This window comes from Hemiscyllium ocellatum, chromosome 8 (genome assembly GCF_020745735.1).
Source record: "Hemiscyllium ocellatum isolate sHemOce1 chromosome 8, sHemOce1.pat.X.cur, whole genome shotgun sequence".
NCBI classification, from domain to species: Eukaryota; Metazoa; Chordata; class Chondrichthyes; order Orectolobiformes; family Hemiscylliidae; genus Hemiscyllium; species Hemiscyllium ocellatum.
Window position 1 is genome coordinate 7,164,066 of NC_083408.1, and position 27,632 is coordinate 7,191,697.

A 27,632-nucleotide genomic window follows, 5' to 3' on the forward strand; every position below is an offset into this window, starting at 1 on the left:
TGCCGTAGGTCTATAAAGCCCTGGTGAGACCAGATTTGAAATGTTCTGGACGCCTCATTGTAGAAAGAATGTGGAAGCTTTATAGCGGGTGCAGAGGAGATTTACCAGGATGCTGCCTGGACTAGAGGGCTTGTCTTATGAAGAAAGGCTGAGGGAGCTATGGCTTTTCTCATTGGAGTAAAGAAGGATGAGTGGTAACTTGATAGAGCTGAACAAGATGGTGAGAGTTACAGACAGAGTAAATAGCCAGAGACTTCTTCCCAGGGTGGAAATGGTTGTCATGAGGTGAGCATCATTTTAAGGTGATTGGAGAAAGGTTTTGGGAGATGTCAAAGGCAAGTTTTTTTTTACACAGAGAGTGGTGGGTGTGTGGAATGCACTGCCAGCGGTGGTTGTAGAATCACACACATAAGGGACAGTCAAGTGACAGTTGGATAGGCACATGGAAGATAGTAAAATTAAGGGTATGTCAGTTAGTTTTAAATTAGGCTAAAAGCATGGCACAACATTGAGGGTTGAAGGGCTGTAATGTGCTGTATTGTTCTATGTTTTATTTCCTACCGTTTTGTGAGCTTATAGTATCTGGAATTCCTTTACATTCAATGGAGGCTACATCTGGTAAGTGATTGAAGAGAGTTAAGGGAAGTGTGGACAGATTTGAGGGAGCAAATAGGCTATATTTGTTCCTAATTGTTGTGTCCTTGTGTTTCGAAAGAGTGGTGATTGGTTTGAGGGGAACACATTTTGAGAATACGGACCTTCACATTTCAGAATGAGAGGATGTTCCTTTCTCTTTAGGATTGTGTGGTCTATGGTGTTCTCATCATCAGGGAGCTGTGAATACTGGGTTCCTGAAAGCACTCAAGGCTGAGTTCCGTAGCCTTTTGATGAACAAGAGAGTCCATGTTTATTGGGAACAGACAGGAAGTGGATGTATAGTTACAATCACGTCAACAATGCACATTCCGAATTGTGCAGCAGGCTCGAGGGGCTGAGTGGCGAACTGCTGCTCCTGCCTCTTGTATTGTTCTCTCACTCAACCCCTCGAGGCTGTTACAGAGAGAGGAAGATTCCATTCAGCCCGTCAGGATTGGTACAATGAGACACGAGGAGACCTTTGCGCCCCTTAAGGATTAATAAAGGAAGCAGATGAAGTCATTCAGCCGTTTGAGTACAATACACAGCAGAGGAGGAGGCCATCCAATCTTTCTTGGCTGCTACACAGGAACGTGGAACCGTGAGTAACTATCAGGAAACGTACAACGTACCTTCAAATGATATTTTATAAATTGCTGCTGCAGGGAGCAGGTACAGGGATGGAGTCATACAGTTCCGAGAATATTCAAGGAGGCTTCAGATGATCCAGTATGGTGGTCTGATAACATTATTACATACTTCAGCGAAAAGATCGAGAAAATGCAACCTGCTTGAGAAGTCACAGCATATTGTTCCCTTTCTTTCCTTCTTCCTTCTCACAGTAACGTATGAGAGGTGAAAACCTGTCAGTCATCTTTACCACTCGTGAATAATTCCGGTTGCGGATTCATTGGAATCTCCACATTGCCTGTAGCAAAGGGAATTCAGCCAACTCCAAATGTCACATGAAGAAATCCGATTGCCAACAGCTTGTGTGAGCAGAATAACCTCAGAGGCAGAATACCACTGATTTAGTTTTTCCCTTTGACTTGAATTTAACTATTTATTGTAAAGATCTCTCGAGCTGGTATTCTGCAGTTTTTTTTTTCTGTTTGTTTTCAGGCATGTGTATGGTTGTGTCTGTGTGCATCTGTGTATGTGTCTGTGTGTATACACAAAGTGTGTTGGTGAATGCATTGAAAGATAAATATTAATGTACATATCTGTCCAAACTGCTTATCATGTATCTTTCCATCTTACTTTGAGTATCTTTGATTTGGTGAATTATTTTTGCAAACGTAAGATATCGAACTGACTTGTCCCTCACAAAGAGCGCGACCTAGTCTGAGACCTATATAATTGGCCATAACACCAACCTGGTTACATTTAAACTTTATAATGACCAGTGGTGTAGCGGCGTTAGAAAATAAAAGAGTGACCCCTCTAACCACAGTCTGAGCATGGATAAGGAGAAAGTTACAAAGAGCTGTTTGAGTGGAAACGCTCTTCCCCCAAAGTTTGTGATGCATGTGTGTTTGCGTTTAGTCAAAGCTGTTAGTTAGGTATTGTACAGTAAAGGACAATAAACTTCAGATAGGAAATTGGGGCTGAAACCACAAACTGATCAGCCACATTCTTACTGTCTGCTGGAGAAGGCTCAAACTGTTTAATTACCCACTTCTGCTCCTCAGTCCAACGTCCCTATGTTCCATTCAGCTCCTCAAACCTGCCAGACAAGAGCATTTAGAGGTCATTTATTTCGATAAGCTGGTACACAGAAACAGAGCAGACCAATCAGGGCCTGAAGACACGGGAGTGTAGTGCTGGAAATGCGCAGCAGGTCAGACAGCATTCAAGGAGCAGGAGAATCGACGTTTTGAGCATAAACTGTTCATCAGGATTCCTGACAAAGGACTTAAGCCCGAATTATCGATTCTCTTGTTGCCTCGCCTGCTGTGCTTTTCCAGCACGACACTCTGGACTCTGATCTCCAGCATCTGCAGTCCTCAATTCTTTTAGCACCTGAAGACTGTCACACAGTCTTCCCTTCCCTGAATCTAGGCTGACTGTGCAAATCTTATCATTATTCTCCAATGATCTAATTGCTGTTAATGACGAAAAAATCGAATAGTTTCCTCCTAACTGACATCAACTTATCCATCACTTGATATTCTCTTGCCCCCCTCTCTTCTCTGTTTTAAATATTTGCGATAACAGTAGCTATTTTCAAGTCTACAGGACCCTTTCCATAATATAAAGCTCTTTGACCAACTTTGACCTCCCTCACAGAGTTATGGAATTGACAGTACAGAAGGAGGCCACTGACCCACTGTGTCCATTCCTGCTCCGGACAGATCTATCCAGCAAACGCAATCTCCAGCCCTAATTATGTGACTCTCTCAAGTCATCACTCATCTGGTCCAAAAACTTACCAAGCTTCAATACAATGAGATTTTCCCCCAGTATTTCAACTTTAATAATTCTAATTTCTTGCAGTTCCTCAATTTCCCCAGTCACTCTGTTCCTTCATATTGCAGGAGGATACTGTTTTGCTTCCTTGGTGGAGACAGAACCAACATATTTACCTCACCATAGCCTCTGTCACCTCATGAAGATACGAGAGGATGGCACTCTGGCATAATGGGTATGTAACCAACTCCTGCCTGGAATGTTCCAGAACAAAATCATTGTTGGAGATTTTGAGTACAGTCCTATCCCTGATGTGAGACTATTGGATATGATGAACGAGGGTTCACAGCTCCGTGATATCCACATTGTTGAAATAAACTGGCTTCACACTTTGCATCTGGAAAAGTAAGTAATTGGGAAATATTTGTGGAAATTTCAGAAAAGGTAGTGCAGTGTCCTGCTCTTCCCTGTAGACCCAGATACTCTATAAATGCCATGCCCACACCTTGTCCAGAATGGGAACACTAGGCACTCGAATCTCCCAGAATGATCGCAGCAGCTGACACCAAAAATCCGAGAAAATCATCCAGAGAACCTCCACTGACTTTCCACGACAGGAATAAGTCAAAACGCTGTAGACAGGCACATCCACTCAATGTTAAAAATGCTTTTCACTTCAAATTCTATTCTGGACTGAAAATCCATAGGATCTCAACATAGTCGCTGTCACCTGAAATAGTAACAGCTTTGTTCTCCATGGAAGTATTTGACAATGTAACTGCACAATTTTCTTTACCTCAATCACGATAATAGCAACACTGCTATTGCTGATGGGGTTGCTGGGGAAGGGATGGTCTCGTGTTATTTTCTCCAGACTATAAATCCAAGGACCCAGGTAATGATCCAAACCTGACCTTAAATCCTCCCACAGCAGATGGTAGAATTTGAATTCAATAAAATATTTGGAATTGACAATTGAATGAAACATTGATGGTTGTTAAAAATAAAAAAAAACCCTGACTCACTCGCGTCCCTCAGGGACGGAAAGTTGCTACCTTCACTCGTCTGACCTATATATTATTCCAGACCCTCAGCAATGGTAGATTTTCAAATGCCGTTTGAAGTGACCAAGCCAACCATTCAGTTATAATACTACAAAATCTCAAAGAAGTGAAAACAGATAGACCTGAGCACTGGCATCCGACAGCACATCAAAGTACAGTGGTTCAGAAGGGCAGTTCCCCAACAGCTTCTCAAGAGGAAAAAGAAATAATCTATGGCCCAGCCAACATCAAACATGTCCCATTCATAAAGGAAAGAAGATGGCCACACTGAGGAAAGAGATAGAGGGGACAGAACTCACTTTACGCAGGGACGTGGATATATGTCCACACGCGCATGAAACTCAGAGAATATGGGAGGAGGTAAAAATAAATTAAAATAATGTCATATTTTATTTCGATCCCAGCTGATTATCGATAATCCCTTTGTTTATGTATTCTATCTCTCTATTTCCCATATATTAATCTCACCCCACCAACAGACATGAGACTAATTCCCAGCTGCTTTCGGATCTGATGCATGGCCAGTGGACACAAAATGTAACTTTGTTTTTCTCTCGACACAGGCTGTCAAACCTGCTCCCTTCACTCTGTTTCCTTTTGGTTCAGGCTTGCAGTATCTTCCATTGTTTGATTTAACTTTTTTCCCCTTATTTTATGGGACATAGGCTCTTCGAATCCACACTGACCCAACGAAAAGCATTGCACCCAGACCCACTTCATGCCCTACTCCTGCATTTTCCATGGCTAAGCAGAATACTAATCTACCCCTGCAGCTCACATAGCTAATACACCGAGCTGCACATGATTGGAGGGACTGTGGGAGGAACGTGGAACACCTGGAGTTTACATTTGCAGACCCGGGGAGAATGTAAAAATTCAATACAAAAAGTCCTGAGGTTGGAATCAAACCGGGTCCCTGGTACTATAAGACAGCTGTGCTAACCATTGAGACACCTTGCCCCCTCCCTCATCCCCCAAACCAGGTAAATGATATTTTGAGACAGCCGTGCTAACCACTGAGACACCATGTCTCCCTCCCCTTCCCCCCAAACCGGGTCTCTGGTTCTGTGAGACAGCCGTGCTAACCACTTTGACACCATGTCCCCTCGCCCTGCCCCCAAAGCCGGGTCTCTGTTACTGTGGGACAGCCGTGCTAACCATTTAGACACCATTACCCCCTCCCCTACCCCCAAATCGGATTCCTGGTATGTGGGACAGCCGTGTTAACAACTGAGATACCATGCCCCCAGCCCCCTCCACCCAAACCGGGTCCTTGGCACTGTGAGACAGCAGTGATAACCACTGACACACCATGTCGCCCTCCCCCTCACCCCAAGCGGTTCCCTGGTACTGTGAGACATCCATGCTAAGCACTAAGAAACCATGTCCCCTTCCCATCCCCCCAATCCGGGTCCCTGGTACTGTGAGACAGCCATGCTAACCACTGAGACACCATGCCTCCCTCCCCCCAACCCGTCCCTGTTACTGTGAGACAGCCGTGATAACTACTGAGACACCATGCTTCCCTCCACCGCGCCAAAAAACCAGATCACTGTACTGTGGGACAGTCGTGCTAACCACTGAGACACCATTCGCCCCTCGCCCTACCTCCAAACCAGGTCCCTGGTACTGCGAGACATCCCTGCTAGCCACTGAGACACCATGTCCCCCTCCCCCTCCCCTCAATCCGGGTCGCTGGTACAGTGAGACAGCCGTGCTATTCAGTGATATACCATGCTTCCCTCCCCCGCCCCCACCCCCAAACCGGGTCCCTGGTACTGTGAGACTGCCGTGCTAACTACTGAGACACCATGCCCTCCTCCTCCCCCACCCCCCCTCCCCACCAAACAAGGTCCCTGGTCCTGTGAGACAGCCATGTTAACCGCTGAGACACCATGCCCTCCTCCTCCCAAACCGGGCATGGTACTGTGAGACAGCCATGCTAACCACTGAGACACCATGTCCCCCTCCCACTCCCCCCAAACCGTGTCCCAGGCTCTGTGAGACAGCTGTGCTATTCAGTGATATACGATGCCTCCCTCCCCCGCCCCCACCCCAAACCGGGTCCCTGGTACTGTGAGACTGCCGTCCTAACTACTGAGACACCATGCCTTCCTCCTCCTCCCCCCGCCCACCAAACAGGCTCCCTGGTCCTGTGAGACAGCCATGCTAACCACTGAGACACCATGCCCTCCTCCTTCCAAACCGGGCCTGGTACTGTGAGACAGCCATGCTAACCACTGAGCCACCATGTCCCCCTCCCACTCCCCCCAAACCGGGTCCCTGGTCCTGTGAGACTGCCGTGATAACCATTGAGCCGCTATGTCCTCCTCCCCCCACCCCACCAAACAGGGTCCCTGATACTGTGAGACAGCAGTGCTAAGCACTGAGACACCATGTCCCCCTCCCCCTCGTCCCCAAACCGTGTTCCTGGTACTATGGGACAGCCTTGCTAATCACTGAGACACCATGCCTCCTCACTGTCCCCCCCAACCAGTTCCCTGGTACTGTGAGGCAGGCGTACTACCGCCTCGGACAACATGCCCCCTCTCCCTCCCACTGCCGCTCCCCACACCCCCCCCTCCCCGCTGCCAAACGATGTCACTGTGCTCAGGAATACTGTGAAAAATGTAAACCTGAAATGCAAACATTAAACATTGACAGAAACCCACAGATGTATTAGAGTATGGAGGGAGAGGCATAGAGAGCATATTGAGTCTGTTATGATATTCTTCTGAACAACTCAAATTGGACTCAAAAGTTAATAGTGTTTCTCTCTGTTCAGAACATGTTATGGTTTTCCATCACTTTCAACGTAGTTACTCTTTTGGAGTGTGGATATTTTCATGATCTGAAAGGGGACAGTGAAGCTGCCATTTCTGTTGACTCTCGAGTATTTGGTATGGTGTTTGAATGAGAAATTAAAAACTCTGTGCGTGACAGCTCCCTAAATATTGATAAATTATTGCCACTGTCATAATGCATTTTGAAAATGTTGAACTCGGTGGTCATGACATCATACAATCAATCCTCTGAAAGTAACTGATTGAAGTACTGATCCCAATTTTTATCAATGTCTTATCATGCTCCTGATGTCACAGTGCATATTCATCCACGGTTTGGGAAGGCACTATCAAGGGCAGAGTTTATTTTTCATCCCCAATGGCCCTGAACTAAGCGACAGAGTGTTGCCCTGTTTTATTTCTTCAATCCAAAGTGGTGCAGATCCACACAGAGCTGTTAATAGGAGCATTCCAAGATTTTTAAATATACTTGTGAAGGAATAGAATTTTTTTTCCCTAGTCAGGATGACATGCAACTTGGAAAATACCTTGAAGAGACTGCATTTCCCATTGTTCCCATTCCCAGTGCAAAATGTTCTTTAATCCCATTAATCACAGTTTTGATTCCACCCTCAGCCAAGTCCTGCTTCAACTGAAAGACCAGTCACGTTGATCTCTCCCCAAATTACACTGGAAGAACAGGTGAAAGAATAAGGAGCAAAATACAAGAACACTGTATGTTTGAACAATGTCCTCACAATATTCAAAAGAAAATTGACGCATGGTCTTCCTTAATGCATTACTTCAACATGACATCACTTTTTAAACAATGCTCAAATCGGTGGGTGTTTGTTCTTTTAATTCGCTTCCAATTCAACGTAGAAATGAGAACGTGAATTGATCTTCTGCAGTGTGTTCTTAATCCAGAATTTAAATCAATCTCTATCATCATTGCTTTAGCTCTTTCAAACAAAATTAAATAGTTCAGAACCCCGTTTCTCCCTTTGAAACACACCTGTTAGTGTCCCTGCACCACAAGAACTCCTTGGGTTTATCACTATATTCTGAATAGAAATTAGACATACGCCACAGAATGCCGGCCTTGCTAACGAAACTCACCTCCCAAGAATAACTGAAAGGAATCTGTACTATTAAATGCATCCATTCAACCCAATCTGATTTCTAAAGCAGTTTCAAGGGAGGTTTTCATTTTGCCCTCTGCTCGTGATCTTTCTCCAAAACCATGAAACTTTCCTGAGTGCTTTTTTCAGGGCTGTTTAAAAGTCACATGTGGAAAGTTGTGCCTCATAACCTGAAAGGAGAAGTCTGCATGTTCATGAAAATCGTCTCATAATTTTTCAGTATCGAAAAAACAGAAATGCCAAAATTAACATCAGGAGTAAGTCACCAATACAACTCCATCATGTGAAAAGATCGTGGATGATCTGATTGTGAGCTCAAGCACATATTCCTCCATTGCCCTTAAAACGTTAGTGCGTCACACTTAGTCAAGGATCTGACTGCCTCTGCCTTAGGAGTATTCAATGTCTTATCCTTCATTGCTATCTGGGGAGAGAGTTCACAAATACACGACACTTTGAGTGGGTTAAAATAACCAACATCTTCTTTATTGAGATATTCTTCTGTTTTATTGTCCTTCCACTCCTGGTAATCTCTCTCACAAGCTGAAATATTGTTTCAGAGTTCAAATTGAAAAGACTACTAGGAACATTCTGGGGTTACCAAGATCACATGTTGTTCGCCTAAATTCGAGCAGATCCAGAGTCAGTCAGTTCAAGATTTCTTACTGAAATAAATGTGCCTCGAAGGAGTTAGTTGAGTGAATCTTCTCTGAATTAATTTGCATGTCATTGTGGCCACACTCTCTCGTTGTGGACTCCCAACGACCCTGCAAAACTGTGGAAAATCTTCCCTAATTTTGAATGTATTCTGTTTGGTCAAGTTTCTACATTTATTTTACCTCCCTCAAAACTTTATGAACACCTAACTGTTTTATTTTGTAATCCAAGTGCCGGTTCCTCTGTGCCTCAACCCAATCTCTCCATTGAAATAATACACTGCCTTTCAATTCTACCCACCAACATCTTTGAGCGCACAGACAGTTTTTCTTATACTGCTGCATACAACAATATTTGTCTGTTCACTGTACCCACCTTAATCTGTTTGTAGACTCATGTCCTCTCCATACCTTGTTTTTCGAACAGTTTGAAAATGTCTGCATTCTTCCCTAATACAGACAGAATATTTGGCCAAATAAATGGATTGTGGCCAATGGAATTGACAATTTAATATTTTTAATCAATGTCTAAACTATGAACTTGTGACAATGCTAAAATGTTTTATATTCCTATCACTCAGTTCCCAAAAACCAAAGTAGTGACAGATGATGTAGAACCTGTGTGGTTACAACTGAGGAATGGAAAAGTTGAAAAACCATAGTTGCAGTTATGTGCAAGCCTGCAAATCATAGTCAAGAGGACACATCAGGAGAGGGAAAAGATATGTAGGAAAGGCAAAGTTACAGTGATGGGGGGGGGGGGGGGGTTGGGAGTGTGGTGTGGATTTCAATATGCAGGTGGACTGGGAAAATCAGGTTGGTAGTGGTTCGCAAGAAATGGAATTTGTGGAATGTCTATGAGACGGCTTTTTGGAGCAGCTTATGGTGCAGGCAACGAGGGAACAGGCAATACTGAATATAGAGTTGCACAATGAGGCAGACTTGATAAGGGAGCTTCAGGTAAAGAAAGCTTTATGATGCAGTGAGCATAATATCATTGAGCGTACTCTTCAATTAAATAGGGTGAAGATAGAATCAGAGTTCACAATATTACTGCCGAATGAAAGCAACTACAAAGGCATGAGGGAGGAACTGGCTTGAATTGACTCGGAGAGTCGGCTAGCAGGAAATACACTGGAACAGTAATGGGGGAGATTCTGGGAGTAAGTAAAGAGACACAGCAGAAATTCACCCCAAACTAAAAGAAGCATGATATAGGGATGATGAGGCAACAATGGATGACAGCAGAAATCAGGGTTAGCGTAAAAGCAGAAGACAAATCAAATAATATGACAAATGCCAGTCAGAAACCAGAGGATTTGGAAGCTTAAAAATACTAATATCGCGCAACAAAATAAGAAATAGGAGGAAGAAGATTAAATAAGAGTGTAAACTCGCCAATAATATAAAAGAAGACTCGAAGAGGTTTTTTTTTAGATATATAAAGGACAGAAGAGAGGCGGAAATGGACATTGGGACACGGAAAACAACGCTGGAGATATAGGAATGGGGAAAAATAATGGCTGAGAAACTGAACAATTAGTTCACGTCAGTTTTCACAGTGAAAGACACGAATAGAATTCCACAATTCAAGATAGCATGGGGTCAGAGCATGTTAGGAAAAGTTGCTCGAAAAACTAAATGGGTAAATGAACTGGACCAGATGGACGATATCGCAAAGTGCCAAGGGACATAGCTGAAGAAATTATGGAGATATTTGTGGTGATCTTTCATGAATTTTTAGAATCAGGGAGAGGCTCAGAAGACTTAAAAGTTGATAACGTGACACCCTCTTCAAAAAGGGAATAAGGCAAAAGACAGAAAGTGACAGACCGATTAGCGCAACCTCAGTCATGTGTAAGATCCTGGAATCCATTGTGAATGATGAGATTTCTGAATACTTGCAAGCGAATTGTAAAATTGGATAAAGTCGGTGTGGTTTCGTCAAGGGGATGTCATGCCTCATTATCTGTGAGAGTTATTTGAGGATGTAACAAGCAAGTGAGACAAAGGAAACCCAGTGGATGTTATCCATCTGGACTTCAAGAAGAACTTTGGCAAGGTGCCACACAGGAGGCTGCTGAGTACAATCACGTCCCATTTTGTTAGAGGCAAGGTACTAGTGCGTGCAGAAGCTTAGTTGTCTGGCAGAAGGTAGAGAGTGGGGATAAAAGGAATCTTCTCAGGATAGCAGCCGATGACAATTAGTGTTCCACAAGGCTCAGTGTTGGGATCACAACGTTTTACTTTGTACATTAACAATCTATATTGATGAACTGAGGGCATTCGGGGTAAGCTTTCAGATGAAACAAATGTAGGTAGAGGGACAGGTAGCATTGAGGAGGCCGGAAGGCTACAGAAGAATTTAGATAGAAAAGGAGAGTGGGAATACAAGTGGCAGATGAAGTGCATCTTGGGAAAGCGTGAGGTGATGCACTTTGTGAGGAGGAAGAGAGGTATGGAAAATTTCATAAATGAAAAGAAAATTCAGAAGTCTGAAGTGCAAACAGAGTTGCGAGTTCTTGCACAGGACTGTCTCAAGGTAAACTTGCAGGTTGAGTGAATAGTTAGGAAGGTGTTGTATCTGCCGCACAGTATGTTTCAAGTCTTCCATTCAGCAGAAGAACAGTGAGTCAACTCTTACAAACAATAATATTTCTTTATTGAGCTTAGTCAATGTTAGTACAATAAAGTTTCCTAAAAAGTAATGAAAAATACTGCAAACTGTCTTATACTTTTATTTTACTTTGGCTCATCGTGTACCAACACACTACAACTTGGCCAGGACCCACGTGGTGATGCCTCTTATAATTCTGATGGACTTGAAGTTGTCTTCTTTCTGAGTGGTTATTCTCCAGTTAACGCACTCTTATTTTTCCAAGTCTTCAAGTCCTTTGGAGGGCATGCAGGATCTGCCAATGGAATGATAAGGTTCATTTACCCTGATTAATCAGATTCAACCAGACGTTAGCACATTGAATACCCAAGGGCGACATTCCAATGCCCATTAAAGGCCATCTTCAGGAGGGTATTGCAGGTTCTGTACTGTAGCTGTCAGGATTGTTTGTAAACCATCTGTCGGGAGCTGCAGCTTGTCTGGATTCTGCAGCATGTGGATTAGCACAGAGAGTTTACACAAGGCTGGGATCCGTTTGCAAGCATGCTTTAATCACTGTTCATTTTTGTAACTCCATGAAACGTTTATTCATGTCCATTATACGTTCATTGTTTCAGGTAGCCTATCTGGTCAGAAAGTCAAATACAATGATGGCATTTATTTTGAGAGGACTTGAATATTAAAGCAGGGATGGATTTCTGAGTCTTTACAAGGCTCTGGTCGGAGCATATTTGGAGTATTTTGTGGGAGCATCATTTCAGATATATCTGGACAGATACATGAATGGGCACATAGCAGAGGGACACAGTTCCTTAGAAAATAGGCGGCAGGTTTAGATAGAGGATCTGGATAGGTGCAGGCGTGGAGGGCTGAAGGGCCTGCTCCTGTACTGGAACTTTCTTTGTTCATCGTTCTTTATTATTCGTTCTAAAAATTGCAAGTTTTCAATTTACTGTATGCTACAATTTAATACTATAAATCATTTATTTATTTGACAGTGCATGTTAAATTGTTGTCATTTATAAATTAGAGTCATAGAGATGTACAGCATGGAAACTAACACGTCGGTCCCACCTGTCCATGCCGACCAGATATCACAAACCAAACTAGTCCCACCTGCCACGAACCGGGCCATATGTTTCCAAACCGTTCCTATCATATACCATCCAGATGCCTTTTAAATGTTGCAATTGTACTAGCCTCCACCATTTGCTTTGGCAGCTCATTCCATACACATACCACCCTCTGCATGAAAAAGGTGCCCCTTAGGTCTCTTTTATATCTTTCCCCTCTCACCCTAAATATATGCCCACTACTTCTGGACGCCCTCACACCAGGGAGAACACCAGGGAGAGTCTATTTACTCTATCCATGCCCTTCTTGATTTTATAAACTTCTATACCGTCACCCCTCAGCCTCCGACGCTCCACTGAAAACAGCCCGAGCCTATTCAGGTTCACCTTACAGCTCAAATGCTCCAACCCTTGCAACACCCCTGAAAATCCTTTCTGAATCATTTCAAATTTCACAACTTCCTTCTCATAGGACGTAGACCAGAACTGCATGTAATATTCCAAAAGTGGGCTAGCTAACTTCCTATAGACCCACAACACGACCTTCCAACTCCTGTACTCAATACTCTGACCAATAAAGGAAAGCACACTAATCGTCGACTTCACTATCTTATCTATTTGCGACTCTGCATTCAAGGAACAATGAAACTGCACTCCAAACTCTCTTTGTTCAGCAACTCTCCCTAGGATCTCGCCATTAAGAGTATAACTCCTGCTAAGACTTGCTTTCCAAAATGCAGCACCTGGCATTTATGTAAATTAAAGCCCATTTGCCACTCCTAAGCCCATTGGCCCATCTGATCAAGATCCTGTTGCAATCCGAGGTAACCCTCTTCACTGTCCACGACACCTCTAATTTTGGTGTCATCTGCAACCTTACTAACTGTACCTCTTATCCTCACATTCAAATAATTTATATAAATAACAACAAGTAGTGGATTCAGCACTGATTCTTATGGCCCTCCATTGGTCACAGGCCTCCAGTCTGAAAAAGAACCCTCCACCACCATCCTCTGTCTTCTTCCTTTGAGCCAGTTCTGTATCCAAATGGCTAGTTCTCCATGTATTCCATGACATCTAAGCTGGCTAACCTTTCTCCCATGGGGAACCTTGTCGAGCGCCTTACTGAAGTTGCAATAAATCACGTCCGCCTCTCTGCTCACATCAATCCTCTTAGTTATTTCTGCAAAAATCTCAATCAATTTTGTGATATATGATTTTCCACTCACAAAGCCATGTTGACTATCCCTAATCAGTCCTCGCCTTTCCAAATACATATACATCCTATCCCTCAGGGTTCCCTCCAACAACTTGCCCATCGCCGAGGTCAGGCTCACTGGTCTATAGTTCTCTGGCTTGTCCTTACCGCCCTTCTTAAACAATGGCACCACATTCGCAACATCCAGTCTTCTGGCACATCACCTGTGTCTATCGATGATACAAATATCTCAGTAACATGCCCAGAAACCATTTCCCTGGCTTCCCACAGAGTTCTCGGGTACACCTGATCAGGTCCTGGGGATGTATCCACTTTTATGCGTTTCAAGACATCCAGCACATCCTCCTCTGTAATATAAACATTTTGAAGATGTCACCATTTATTTTCCAACATTCTATAGCTTCCACGTCATTTTCCACTGTAAACACTGATGCAAAATGTTCATTTATTATGTCCCTTAGCTCCTGCGACTGCACACAAAGGCCTCCTTGCTGACCTTTGAGGGCACCTATTTCTCTCCCTGTTTAGTCTACTCTTCTTAATATCTTTGTAAATTCCTTTTGGATTCTCCTTAATTCTATTTGCCAATGTTATCTCATGTCCCCTTTTTGCCCTCCTAATTTCCCTCTTAAGTATACTCGTCCTGCCTTTGTACTCTTCTAAGCATTCTCTCGATCTAGTCAGACAGCATGTTCTTTTGCTGTACAAATCAAAAGGTGCACTCTTTACTTTTATATCATAAAATGCTGTTTGGTGCTTAAATTTTAGTTCCATCAATATAGAATCAACTTAATCATTTTCAGAGATGATGCAATTATTGTTCAGTTGAATAACTTGAGTTAATATGTCATCTTTGCCCAATTCACAAACATGGCAAACACTTGATTATTGTCCAGGTCTGTCAACCCACCACGTTGCAATCATGACCGACATTAAAAATGAATTCCAAAAGGCTTCAATTCAGGCACAGTGCTACTGGACTTCATAGTTACCTCAGTGAGACAATGACCCGCTCCTGAATCTGTCCAGATAATTTCCAACCTGGGTCAGGGCAATCATTCAAACATTCCTTCAAAGTAAATAATTTGAATTCCACCTTGGGCAGGAGGAAACTAGTCAACAGGCTATCACTAGTCTCAGTGCAGTTACAAATACTGTCTAAATTAGATGCCAATGGTTGACCAGGAACTACGTCTTACAATGTCATCCCCAGTCAAATCCAGACACAGAGAGCATTTGTATGAGCATGGAGTGTCAGAATTACACGGTGTTGCTTATGGTGCTGACACCTGACATGTCTCCCATACTCCACACATCTGTACTCTGGACCAGACAAGAGGTGAAAATGTTAATAATTGACAGTATATTGCAGCATTTTGTGTCGAACAGTGATTCCTCTGAAATGATATCCAATAAATGTACCTTCACATTCACCAGTATCAAAATAGATTTGTACATGTCTGTGGATTGTCAGATATTAATACATGGGTCATCCAACAGAAAGTATCTGAAGAAACCAGGAGCTAACGGCAAGACAAAAATCGGTTTAATAATTGAACTTTGTGGATTTTGTCTGGTCTAGGTAACTGCAAATATTGTGCTGACACTATGGTGAATGTAACCATGCACACCATAACTTGAAGCCTTGGTCTAATGCCGCTCCACAGCTTCCTGACTCCATACGCCTCACTCCCGCACAAACCTCACTCCATCACACTTTCACCAACTGATAAGAATCCACAAACTGAGTAAAACTTGGAATACAGAACAGTACAGCACAATAACAGCCCTTCAGCCCTCAATGTTTTATCGGCCTTTTATCCTACTCTAAGATCCGACTATCCTACATAATCTTCAATGTACTAACGTCCAGGTGCCTATCCAAGGGTCTTCTTAATTATCCCGAATGTATCTGAATCTACTACCATCACCGACGGTGCACTCTACGCCCACGACTGTGTAAAGAACGTACCTCTGACATCCCCCTGAAAACTTCCTCCAATCAACTTAAAATTACGCCCATTGTTGAAAAGGCTCTGGCTATCCAATCTTTGTCTCTCAACATCTTGTACACCTCTGTCACGTCAGCTGTCATTCTTCATCGTTCTGGAGAGAAAACCTTCCTAAGACATGTCCTACAGTCGTGATAGTATCCTGGTAAATCTCCTCTGCGCACTCTCTGAGGCTTCCACATGTTTCCTACAATGAGGCAACTAGAACTGAACACAATATTCCAAGTGTAGTTGAACCACAGCTTTATAGAGCTAAGAGTTAACCTCGCCGCTCTTGAACTCAATCGCCCTGATAATGAAAGCCAACAGACCATCACCTTCTTAACAACCGTATCAACTTGGTGACAACTTTGTGAGATCTATTGACATGGCCCCCAAGATACTTTGTTCCTCCACATTGCCAAGAATTCTGCCTTTAACCCTATATTCTGTATTCAAATGAAACCTTCCAAAATAAATCATTTCACACATTTTAACTTTGAACTCTATCTGCTACTTATCAGCCCTGCTCTGCATCCTGTCATTGTCCTGTTGCAACCTGCAGCAGCCCTCCATAGAATTCACAACTCCATCAACCTTCATGTCATCGGCAAACTTACTAACCCATCATTCCATCTCCTCAGCAAAGTCATATATAAAAATCACAAAGAGCACAGGTTCCAGAGCCGATCCCTGTGGAACACCATTGGTGACTGAGCTCCGGGCTGGATACTTTCCATCTGCTACCAATCTCTGTCTTCTATGGCCAGCCGCGCCTATATCCTGACAACCAAATTTCCCTGCGTCACATGCCTCTTTACCTTCTGAAGGAGCCTACAATGGGGAAACTTATCAAATGCCTTTCTAAAATTCTTGTTCAGCACATCTACTGGTCTACATCCAACAACGTGTTTTTGACATCTTCAAAGAATTCAATAAGGTTTGTGAGGCATGAACTGCACCTCAAAATAACCATGCTGACTATCTCAAATCATTTATAGTTTTCTAAATAATTGTAAATCCTGTCTCTCAGAATTGCCTCCAATACTTTGCCCACCATTGGTGTAAGACTGACTGTTCTATCATTCCCAGGGTTATCCCTATCCCCTTCCCTGAACAACGGAATAACATATGTCACTCTCCAATCATCTGTCACTACTCCAGTGGACAGCGAGGATGCAACTATTATCACCAAAGGCACGCCAATCTCCCCCATCATTTCCTGGAGTAACCTAGCATATACCCCTTCGGACCCAGGGGATTTAACTATCCTTATGTTTGTACTTCAAACAGTCTATACTTCCACTCAACTTGTCTACACTCTGCCCAACCAACTGATTGAATGCTTTCGATGTCAGTGTTATATACAGTGCTGCCTTCCTGAGCAAGTACGGTTCCCAACGTCCTGCGAATCACGGAACCAAAAAAAAAGAATGCACCAATCCCTTGCTGATAAAGAGCTCATGCTAGAACCGTCGAATCTCCTGCTCCTTTGATGCTGCCTGATCTGCTGTGCATTTCCAGCACCACACTTTTCGACTCTGATCTCCATCAACTGCAATCCTCAGTTCCTCCATTACTGAAGGCTGTCCCCTCTGCACACTGAGGGGGGAATTAAGCATCAGAAACTCATTGCATGTGGATCTGACTGCTCAGGTCTGGAAAGTTGTCCTTGATGAATACATTAAAAAAAAAGAAATTACAATTCAACAAATATTCATTCAGACCCAGAGTTCCAATTTTGGTTCATGGTTTGGGCAGCCTGATAACAAATAGTGAATGATTGAGAAACTCAGATTATTCCAGGTTACGTTAATACTGGGAGTATTATCAGACAAACTGTTGTGATAATGGCATGAGCTGACATGTGGAGGTGGAACATTTTTGCCATCACAGAGATACGTGTTTGAGAGAGGTCAATATTAAGAACTCAATATTCTGTTGTATTGGATCTATACGTAGGACATTAGAGGGTGTTAAAGAGGAGGTGGTGTTGCATTATTAATTAAGCAACAGTTACTACAGTGAGGAGGGACGATACCTTGGACGTGTCTTCAAATGAGGCTTTATGAGTCGAGGTTTGGGTTCAAACGATGACAGACACACTGCTGGGGACATTTTATAGACTCTCAGAAAGATGGAAATGCAGGAGCAAATACATAACCAATTCACTGAGATGTGTAAAAACCAGTTCACTGAGGTGTGAAGGAAAGCAGGTCCGAAGATGTTACAGAGATGGGAAAGCAAGTCTGAAGATTAGATTACATTACTTACAGTGGGGAAACAAGCCCTTCGGCCCAACAAGTCCACACCGACCCGCAACCCACCCATACCCCGACATTTACCCCTTACCTAACACTACAGGCAATTTAGCATGACCAATTTACCTGACCCGCACATCTTTGTACTGCGGGAGGAAACCGGAGCACCCAGAAGAAACCCACGCAGACACGGGGAGAACGTGCAAACTACACACAGTCTATCGTCTGAGTCGGGAATTGAACCCGGGTCTCAGGCGCTGTGTGGCAGCAGTGCTAACCACTGTGCCACTGTGCCGCCCACCAATGTTACAGAGATAGGAAAGTAAGGCTGAAGATGTTATAGACATAGGAATGAAAGGCTGGAGATGTTACAGAGAGAGGAAAGCAAGTCTGGAGATGTTACGGAGAGGAAAGCAAGGCAGGAGATACTACAGAGATAGGAAAGCAAGGCTGGAGACGTTGCAGAGAGAGGAAAGCAAGGCAGGAGGTGTCACAGAGATAGGAAAACAAGGCTGGAGTTAGAACATAGAACATAGGAAAATACAGCGCAGTACAGGCCCTTCGGCCCTCGATGTTGCGCGGACCGAAGCCTACCTAACCTACACTAGCCCAATAACCTCCATATGCTTATCCAATGCCCGCTTGAATGACCACAAAGAGGGAGAGTCCACCACTGATACTGGCAGTGCATTCCATGAACTCACAACCCGCTGAGTAAAGAGAGGAAAGCAAGGCAGGAGATTAGATTAGATTACTTAAGGTTAGATTAATTACAGTGTGGAAACAGGTCCTTCGGCCCAACAAGTCCACACCGACCCGCAACCCACCGAAACCCCTGCATTTACCCCTTACCTAACACTGTGTGAAATTTAGCATGGCCAGTTCACCTGACCCGCACATCTTTGGACTGTGGGAGGAAACCGGAACACCCAGAGGAAACCTACGCAGAACGTGCAAATTCCACACAGTCAGTCGCCTGAGGCGGGAATTGAACCCGGGTCTCTTGCGCTGTGAGGCAGCAGTGCTAACCACTGTGCCACCGTGCCACCCACTACAGGATGTTACAGGGAGAGAGGAAAGCAAGGCAGGAGGTGTTACACAGTTAGAAAAGCAAGGCTGGAGAGGTTAAATCGAGATTCTGGATTACTGGTGCTGGAAGAGCACAGCAGTTCAGGCAGCATCCAAGAAGCAGCGAAATCGAGATTTTGGGCAAAAGCCCTTCATCCTTTTATTCCTGATGAACGGCTTTTGCCCGAAACGTTGATTTCGCTACTCCTTGGATGCTGTCTGAACTGCTGTGCTCTTCCAGCACCACTAATCCAGAATCTGGATTGCAGCATCTGCAGTCATTGTTTCTACCATGTTACATAGAGAGGAAAACAAGGATAAAAGGTGTTGCAGAGATGGGAAAGCAAGGCTGGAGATGGTACAGAGAGGGGAATGAAAGGCTGGAGATGTTACATAGAGAGGAAAACAATGTTCTAGATGTTACAGAGATAGGAAAGCAAGACTGGAGGTATTTCAGAAATAGCATATCCTGTGCATGCTAGAATAGGCTAGTGAGATATGTTCAACTCATTCACAGGACATGGGAAAGATGAAGTATCTGGAGTTTAGAGAGATAAGGAGGGGTGTAGGAGCTGGCGGAGTTTACAGTGATAGATGGGACTGTAGTATGTTATAAAGTTTGTAGCGATACGGAGGGTTACTGAGATACAGATAGATGTAGTGGCTGGAGGAGATGACAGTGCTAGCTACAGAGATACACGTAGATAGTTTAAAAATGGAAATGGAGAAAATATTCTAAATTGTCTAAATTGAGAAAATATTGTAGATATCTGTGCAAGAGACAAGGCACTAGGAGTAACTGAAGGAGTGAGACCTTGGACTGTCCAATCACAAGAGTGTAAGAGAGAGTGTCATGCAGCACTGAAGAGGCCCTTCAATTGCTAGTGACAAAAAAGTAAAAACCCTGCAGATACTGGAAATCCTTCCTTCCGAACGTCTGGTGGCAAGGGCGAAATGTGGGAGAGGCGTCCTACAGACTCCTCAAGCAACAATGTGACATAACGACGTATCACGTATCAAGTCAAACACAGACACGGAAACTTCCTCCTGACTCCCTTCTCTCAGCTAATGGATCAGTTTCCATCTACATTGAACACTTGGAGGACACACTGACAGAGTGAATGAGCTGGAGAATGTATACTGGGTGGGCTATTTCAAAATCGCCACCAAGAGGTGCCCAGCAGCAGTATTCCTGATCGAGATGGTCGTATCCAAAAGAACAAGGTGTGAGACTGAGTCTGCACCGGGTGGGGAGGGAACGACTGACAGGGAAAAACAATACTTGACGTCATCTTCACCACACCTGCAGAGACATTGATCGATGACCATATTGGGAACAATGAATACTGCACACAGTATTTCTGGAGACAAAGAATATTGTATGCATGTACACGAATGAGCGCACATGTGAAAGATACAATTTCAAAGAGATCTAGAACTCAGCACTGGCCTCTGTGAGGTGATTTGTGTCATTACCAACAGCAGCAGAGGTGTACTCCAGCACAATTTTCACTGTCACTGCCTGGCATATGGTCCACTTTACCCTGACCATCAGGCCAGGGAATAACCCCTTGTTCAATGTACAATATAGGAGGGCTTGCCAACAGCCGCACCAGGTACACCTCACAATGAGGTGACGTTATCAAACAGAAACATTTACTCATCAAATAGCATAAACAGATAGTCACAGACAGATCTAACCAACAAATTTGACCTAATCTTCGCAATCTGTCACATGCGAAGGTTGAATGGTGGTGTCAATCAAACAACTCATTGGAGGAGGAGGATCCCCACATATCACCTTCCTCAATGATGGGAGAGTCCAACACAACAATAGAAAAGCTGAGGCTGAAACGACCACAAAAATGTTCAGACAGAAGTATCGATAGGATGATCTATATTAGTCTACTCCAGATGGCATTCTTCAGCTAATTTGATTCACTGTGTGTGGTAATTCCAAACAGCTGGAGGGATGGGGAATGCAAAGTCTGTGGGCCATGATAACATTTCATTCAGACTGTTCCTGCTGGGATACAGCATTGGCATCGACCTGTCAATGTGGGAAACTATCCGGGTGTGTCCTGTACACACACAGACAAACCATCAGACAATCAATGACTGCCCCATTGTTCACATCTCTATCATTAATAAAGAGATGGAAGATGTCACCCACAGTGTGATCAAGTAGCACTTCCGCAGCACCAACCTGCTTACTGAAGTTCAGTTTGGGTTCTCATCCCTTGGGCTCATTGAAGCCTTGGTTTAACGAAGCCCAACAAGAGACCACATAGCTGAATTCTAGCGGTGAGGCAAGAGTGACTGCACTTAACATCATCATAACTGTATTTGATCAAGTGTCGTTTCCAGGATTAATGGCAAAACTGGAGCAAATAGGAATCGTTTGCACTGGCTGAAGTTATATCTGGTGCAAAGGAAGGTGGTTGGGGTTGGAGGAGAGCAGCCATCTCAGTTCCAGGACAGCTCCGTAGCAGTTCACCTTTGTTGATGTTCGAGTATGTCTGTAGATTAGGTATGGAAAAGTAAGGCACCATACTCTTATGGGATGATATGACTTCTCTCTCGTTAGACAGAGACGACTGGTGGTAGTTTAACTGGACAGTCATCATGCCCCAAGTAAGGGAGAGGTTGAGTAGGACAGCCATTTTCAGTCACCTCAGTCAGTGAAGAATTGACCCCACACTGTTGCCAATAAGCTGCATTACAAACTAGCCGTCCAACTGATTGAGGTAACCAAGTCCTCACTCAGCTCCTTGGGGAAGATAATGTAACATTATTCTTTTCAGGATGTTATTAGACACCACTGGAGCAGGTGGAACTAGAAGCCACTTCCTAACACAGAGAGGGACAGCATCAGTGACCTGAAACAATGCTCTCTGTCCGAGGCCCAATAATTTTCAGCTGCTTCATAAATTATTATAAAATCACAACTGGGGATGTTTGCCAATGATTGGACAGTGTTCAACAGCATTCGTGATTTACTCAGATACTGAAGCAGTCGTTTTCGAAATGAACCAGGACCAGGAAATATGCAGGTGTGTGCTTAACAGTGACAATGCCATTTCCGTTACACATGTGCCAGACAACGATTACCTCTAACAATGGAAAATTGAACCACATCCTCTAACGTTCAATGCCATCACCAGAACTGAACACACACGAAGCAATATCGTGGGGATTACCGTTTACCTGAACTGGACTGACCATATGATTTCCTGTTACCTATTCCTGTGAAGGGCTTATGCCAAAACCTTGACACTTCCGTACCTCAGTTGCTGCCTGACCTGTTTTACTTTTCCAGCGCCACTTTTTGACGCATATAAATTCATTGGCTACAATAATATGTCAGGGGCTAAAAATTCGAGATGAATAACTCAGCTCATAATTTCTGAAAGCCTGTCCCCTATTGCTAACACACATGTTGAATGGGTGTGTGCTTACATACTTCCATTTGCCTGTGTGAGTGCAGCTCACCCCTCTTCCACTGACGCTCAGTAGCAGCAATACCTGCCATCTACACGGTGCTCTGCAGAAATGTATCAAGGCTCCTTCCAACGTACCTCTGAACTCCCGACCATCAAGAAAGACAAGTGAAGCAGATACATGGGGCCCCCACCATGTTCGTGTTCTGTTCCAAGCCATCTACCATCCTGATTAGGAAGTATATTGCCGTTCCTTTAGTTTCACTGTTTCAAGTTCCCTGTCTATCAATACATGCCGTCCTAATCACATTTCATGAATTAATTAACATAAAAAAGTATCGTCTAGATCTGGTCAATGCTGGATACTGTGTTTTGGGTTTTGTGAGCTCAGGTTGGTTGGTCCAGGCAGTACCCTGCTTGTTGTGAACAGCTGAAGGGATATGCTGTTTGAAACAATCTGTCAGTCTCTCAGAGGCATGGCCTACATACCGAGCATCATAGACACTGGCATTCTCATCCCACATTACTGAGCTCTGAGATAGGCAGAAGGAACTGAAAACGTAATCATATCTGACTGGAACATGTTTAAACACACAGCGACGTTGTTGCGACGAAAATGATTATGAGTGAATATTAGCAGGGAGAAAGTGAGGACTGTAGATGCTGGAGATCAGAGTCAAAAAGTGTGGCTCTGAAAAAAAAACAACTCAGACGTTCAGGCAGCATGTGAGGAGCAGGAGAATCGACTATTAGTTAACAATGATAATACAAGCAAAAATGCTTGAATATTTTCAAAGTCCTTGTACTTAATAATAACTTGGCCTTGGGTGAGGCAATAAGTCTCATCATTTCTATGCTAATTACTGTGAGTTTTCATCATGTTGTTGTTTTAACAGTGTACTGAATAAATGAGTGATTTTATGCTTATTGGACAATCTAAAAGTTGGTATTAAGAAATGATGTTGGACTTTCAGTAAAGAGACTTTACTGAATGGCTATTAACGGTTAGAACAATGTTGCAAACATTTACACAGAGATTTCCAGCTCAAGTCATACACAAGGACATGGGGCTGGAATCATACTGGCATCAATGGAGCTGTACAATTCTGTTTGGATACTGACATTGTGGAGCTAACATACACTGGATATGGTTTATGAGGGATTCAATGTAAGATGCCATGTGCTGCAGGAGTCAATCACCTTTACAACCCCTTCATTCACGATCGGGTCCAAGGTTCAGAATTACAGATTAGGTGGCACACAAGAAGAGATATATTTGCAAGACATGTCTGTTTGCAGGTCGTTGTTATAAATACCAGTGCCATGTGATTGTCCATTGACCAGTCTGCCCCACACACATCTCCCCGTTGTTCAGGTATGTCGCTTACCAGTCTAATGTCAGGGATTTGTCAGTCTATTGTCAGCTCACTCTCTCGGCGGAGCAGGTAACGGCTGTCTGGTGGTGTTTTTTGAAGTCGCGGGTATAGTCCAGCTCGTGTTTTTTAACAGTTAAAATTTAAAGTTTTTTTTAAGTGCCTAGCGGACCCGGAAGCTGGTGTCGCGCTAGGTTACCTGGGAAGTGTTTTTTTTTCCTTATATAAGCGCGCAACTCCAACCCCTCGGCCTCATTCTCTCGGCGGAGCAAGTAACGGCTGTCTGGTGGTGTTTTTTGAAGTCGCGGGTATAGTCCAGCTCGTGTTTTTTAACAGTTAAAATTTAAAGTTTTTTTTAAGTGCCTAGCGGACCCGGAAGCTGGTGTCGCGCTAGGTTACCTGGGAAGTGTTTTTTTTTCCTTATATAAGCGCGCAACTCCAACCCCTCGGCCTCATTCTCTCGGCGGAGCAGGTAACGGCTGTCTGGTGGTGTTTTTTGAAGTCGCGGGTATAGTCCAGTTCGTGTTTTTAACAGTTAAAATTTAAAGTTTTTTTTAAGCGCCTAGCGGACCCGGAAGCTGGTGTCGCACTAGGTTACCTGGGAAGGGTTTTTTCCTTATATAAGCGCGCAGGGGAGGGACCCGAGGCACTACATGGGTAGAGCCTCCCGCCCGCCCTCCTCCTCTAACCTAATAATAAGACCCGTTGTGGTAAGCAGGTAAGTTCTGCATTTTGCTTGTTTGTTTCTTTAGATCTAGTTTTTAAAGTTTACCTTTTAGAGGGATGGCAGCGAAGGCAGTGCAATGTTCCTCTTGCAACATGTATGAGATGAGGCAAGCCATTAGCGTCCCTGCTGATTGCACTTGCAAGAAGTGCACCCATCTCCAGCTCCTCCAAGACCATGTTAGGGAACTGGAGCTGGAGTTGGATGAACTGCGGATCATTCGGGAGGCAGAGATGGTCATAGATCAGAGCTTTAGGGAAGTAGTTACTCCGAAAGTTATAGAGAGATGGGTGATAGTGAGGGGGAGTGGGAGGAAGCAGCCAGTGCAGGGACCCCCTGCGGTCATTCCCTACAAGAACAAGTATACCGTTTTGGATACTTGTGGGGGGGATGACTTACCAGGGGTAAGCAACGAGATTCAGGCCTTTGGCACGGAGCCTGGCCCCGTTGCTCAGAAGGGAAGGGTGGAGAAAGATAGAGCTATATTTCTTGGGGACTCAATAGTGAGGGACACAGATAGGCGGTTTTGTCGGGGCGACAGAGACTCACGATTGCTATGTTGCCTCCCAGGTGCAAGGGTACGTGATGTCTCTGATTGTGTTTTCCGGGTCCTTAAGGGGGAGGGGGAGCAGCCCCAGATCGTGGTCCACGTTGGCACCAACGACATAGGTAGGAAGAGGGGTGAGGATGTTAGGCAGGCTTTCAGGGAGCTAGGTTGGAAGCTCAGAGCTAGAACGAACAGAGTTGTTGTCTCTGGTTTGTTACCCGTGCCACGTGATAGAGAGTCGAGGAATAGGGAGAGAGAGCAGTTAAATGCGTGGCTACAGGGATGGTGCAGGAGGGAGGGATTCCGGTTTCTGGACAACTAGGGTTCTTTCTGGGGAAGATGGGACCTCTATAAACAAGATGGTCTACACCTGAACCTGAGGGGCACCAGTATCCTTGGGGGGAGGTTTGCTAGTGCTCTTTGGGAGGGTTTAAACTAACTCTGCAGGGTCATGGGAACCTGGACTGTAGCTTTATGGTACAGGACCTTGAGTGTAGGGAGGTTAGGAACTTGGCATCGATCTCGAAGGAGGGTGCCTGTAAACAGAAAGGTGGCTTGAAGTGTGTATACATCAATGCCAGAAGTATAAGAAATAAGGTAGGTGAACTTGCAGCGTGGGTTGGTACCTGGGTCTTCGATGTTGTGGCCATTACAGAGACGTGGGTAGAACAGGGGCAGGAATGGCTGTTGCAGGTTCCAAGGTTTAAATGTTTTAGCAGGGTCAGAGATGAGGGGAAAAGAGGGGGTGGTGTGGCATTGTTTGTCAAGGATATTATTACAGCGGTGGAAAGGACGATGGAGGAAGACTTACCACGTGAGGTAGTTTGGGCTGAGGTTAGAAATAGGAAAGGTGAGGTCACCCTGTTAGGAGTTTTCTACAGGCCTCCCAATAGTCCGAGAGAAGTGGAGGAAAGTATTGCGAGGATGATTCAGGAGAAGAGTGAAAGTAGTAGGGTGGTTGTTATGGGGGACTTTAACTTCCCAGATATTGACTGGGAAAACTATAGCTCGAGTTCGTTAGATGGGTCGGTGTTTGTACAATGTGTGCAGGAGGGTTTCCTGACACAATATGTAGACAGGCTAACAAGAGGTGAGGCTATACTGGATTTGGTTCTAGGTAATGAACCAGGCCAGGTGTTTGACTTGGACGTAGGTGAGCACTTCGGGGACAGTGACCACAACTCAGTGACTTTTACTTTAGTGATGGAGAGGGATAAGTGTGCACTGCAGAGCAAGAGTTATAGCTGGGGGCAGGGAAATTATGATGCGGTGAGGCATGACTTAGGATGTCTGGATTGGAAAAATAGGCTTCAAGGGAAGAACACAAATGATATGTGGAGATTGTTCAAGGAGCACCTATTGGGTGTCCTTGATAAGTATGTACCAGTCAGGCAGGGAGTAAAGGGTCTTGTGAGGGAGCCGTGGTTTAATAAGGAATTGGAATCCTTTGTGAAAGGGAAGAGGGCGGCCTATGTAAAGATGAGGCGTGAAGGTTCTGTTGGGGCGATTGAGAGTTACAAGGTAGCCAGGAAGGATCTAAAGAGAGCTAAGAGCAGCGAGAAGGGGACATGAAAAGTCCTTAGTTGGTAGGATTAGGGAAAACCCAAAGGCTTTCTATAGGTATGTCAGGAATAAAAGGAAGACTAGGGTAGGTATCGGTCCAGTCAAGGATAGTAGTGGGAAGTTGTGCGTGGAGGCGGAGGGGATTGGAGAGACACTAAATCAATACTTTTCGTCAGTATTCACTCAGGAACAGGACACTATTGCTGATGTGGATATTGAGTCACAAGTGATTAGGAGGGATGGCCTTGAGGTATGTAGGGAAGAGGTCTGGGGAATACAGGAAAGGATGAAAATAGATAAGTCCCCTGGGCCTGATGGCATTTATCCTAGGATCCTCTGGGAAGCTAGGGAGGAGATAGCCGAGCCATTGGCCTTGATTTTTATGTCGTCATTGTCTACGGGAATAGTGCCAGAAGACTGGAGGATTGCACATGTGGTCCCCTATTTCAAGAAGGGGAGTAGGGATAGCCCGAGTAACTATAAGCCAGTGAGTCTCACTTCTGTTGTGGGCAAAGTCTTAGAGAATTGTAAGGGATAGGATTTATGAACATCTGGATAGGAATAATGTGATCAAGGATAGTCAGCATGGTTTTGTGAAGGGCAGGTCGTGCCTCACATACGTTATTGAGTTCTTTGAGAAGGTGACTAAGGAAGTGGACGAGGGTAAAGCGGTAGATGTGGTGTATATGGATTTTAGCAAGGCGTTCGATAAGGTACCCCATGGTAGGCTAATGCAAAAACTACGGAGGTATGGCATTGAGGGTGCATTAGAGGTTTGGATTAGGAATTGGCTGGCTGGAAGGAGACAGAGGGTAGTAGTTGATGGAATAGGTTCATCTTGGAGTGCAGTTACGAGCGGTGTTCCACAAGGGTCTGTTTTGGGACCATTGCTGTTTGGCATCTTTATAAATGATCGAAAGGAGGGGCTTGAAATCTGGGTGAGCAAGTTTGCGGATGACACGAAAGTCGGTGGAGTTGTGGACAGCGAAGAAGGATATGGCAGGGTACAGCGGGATATAGATAAGTTGCAGAGCTGGGCTGAAAGGTGGCAAATGGAGTTCAATGT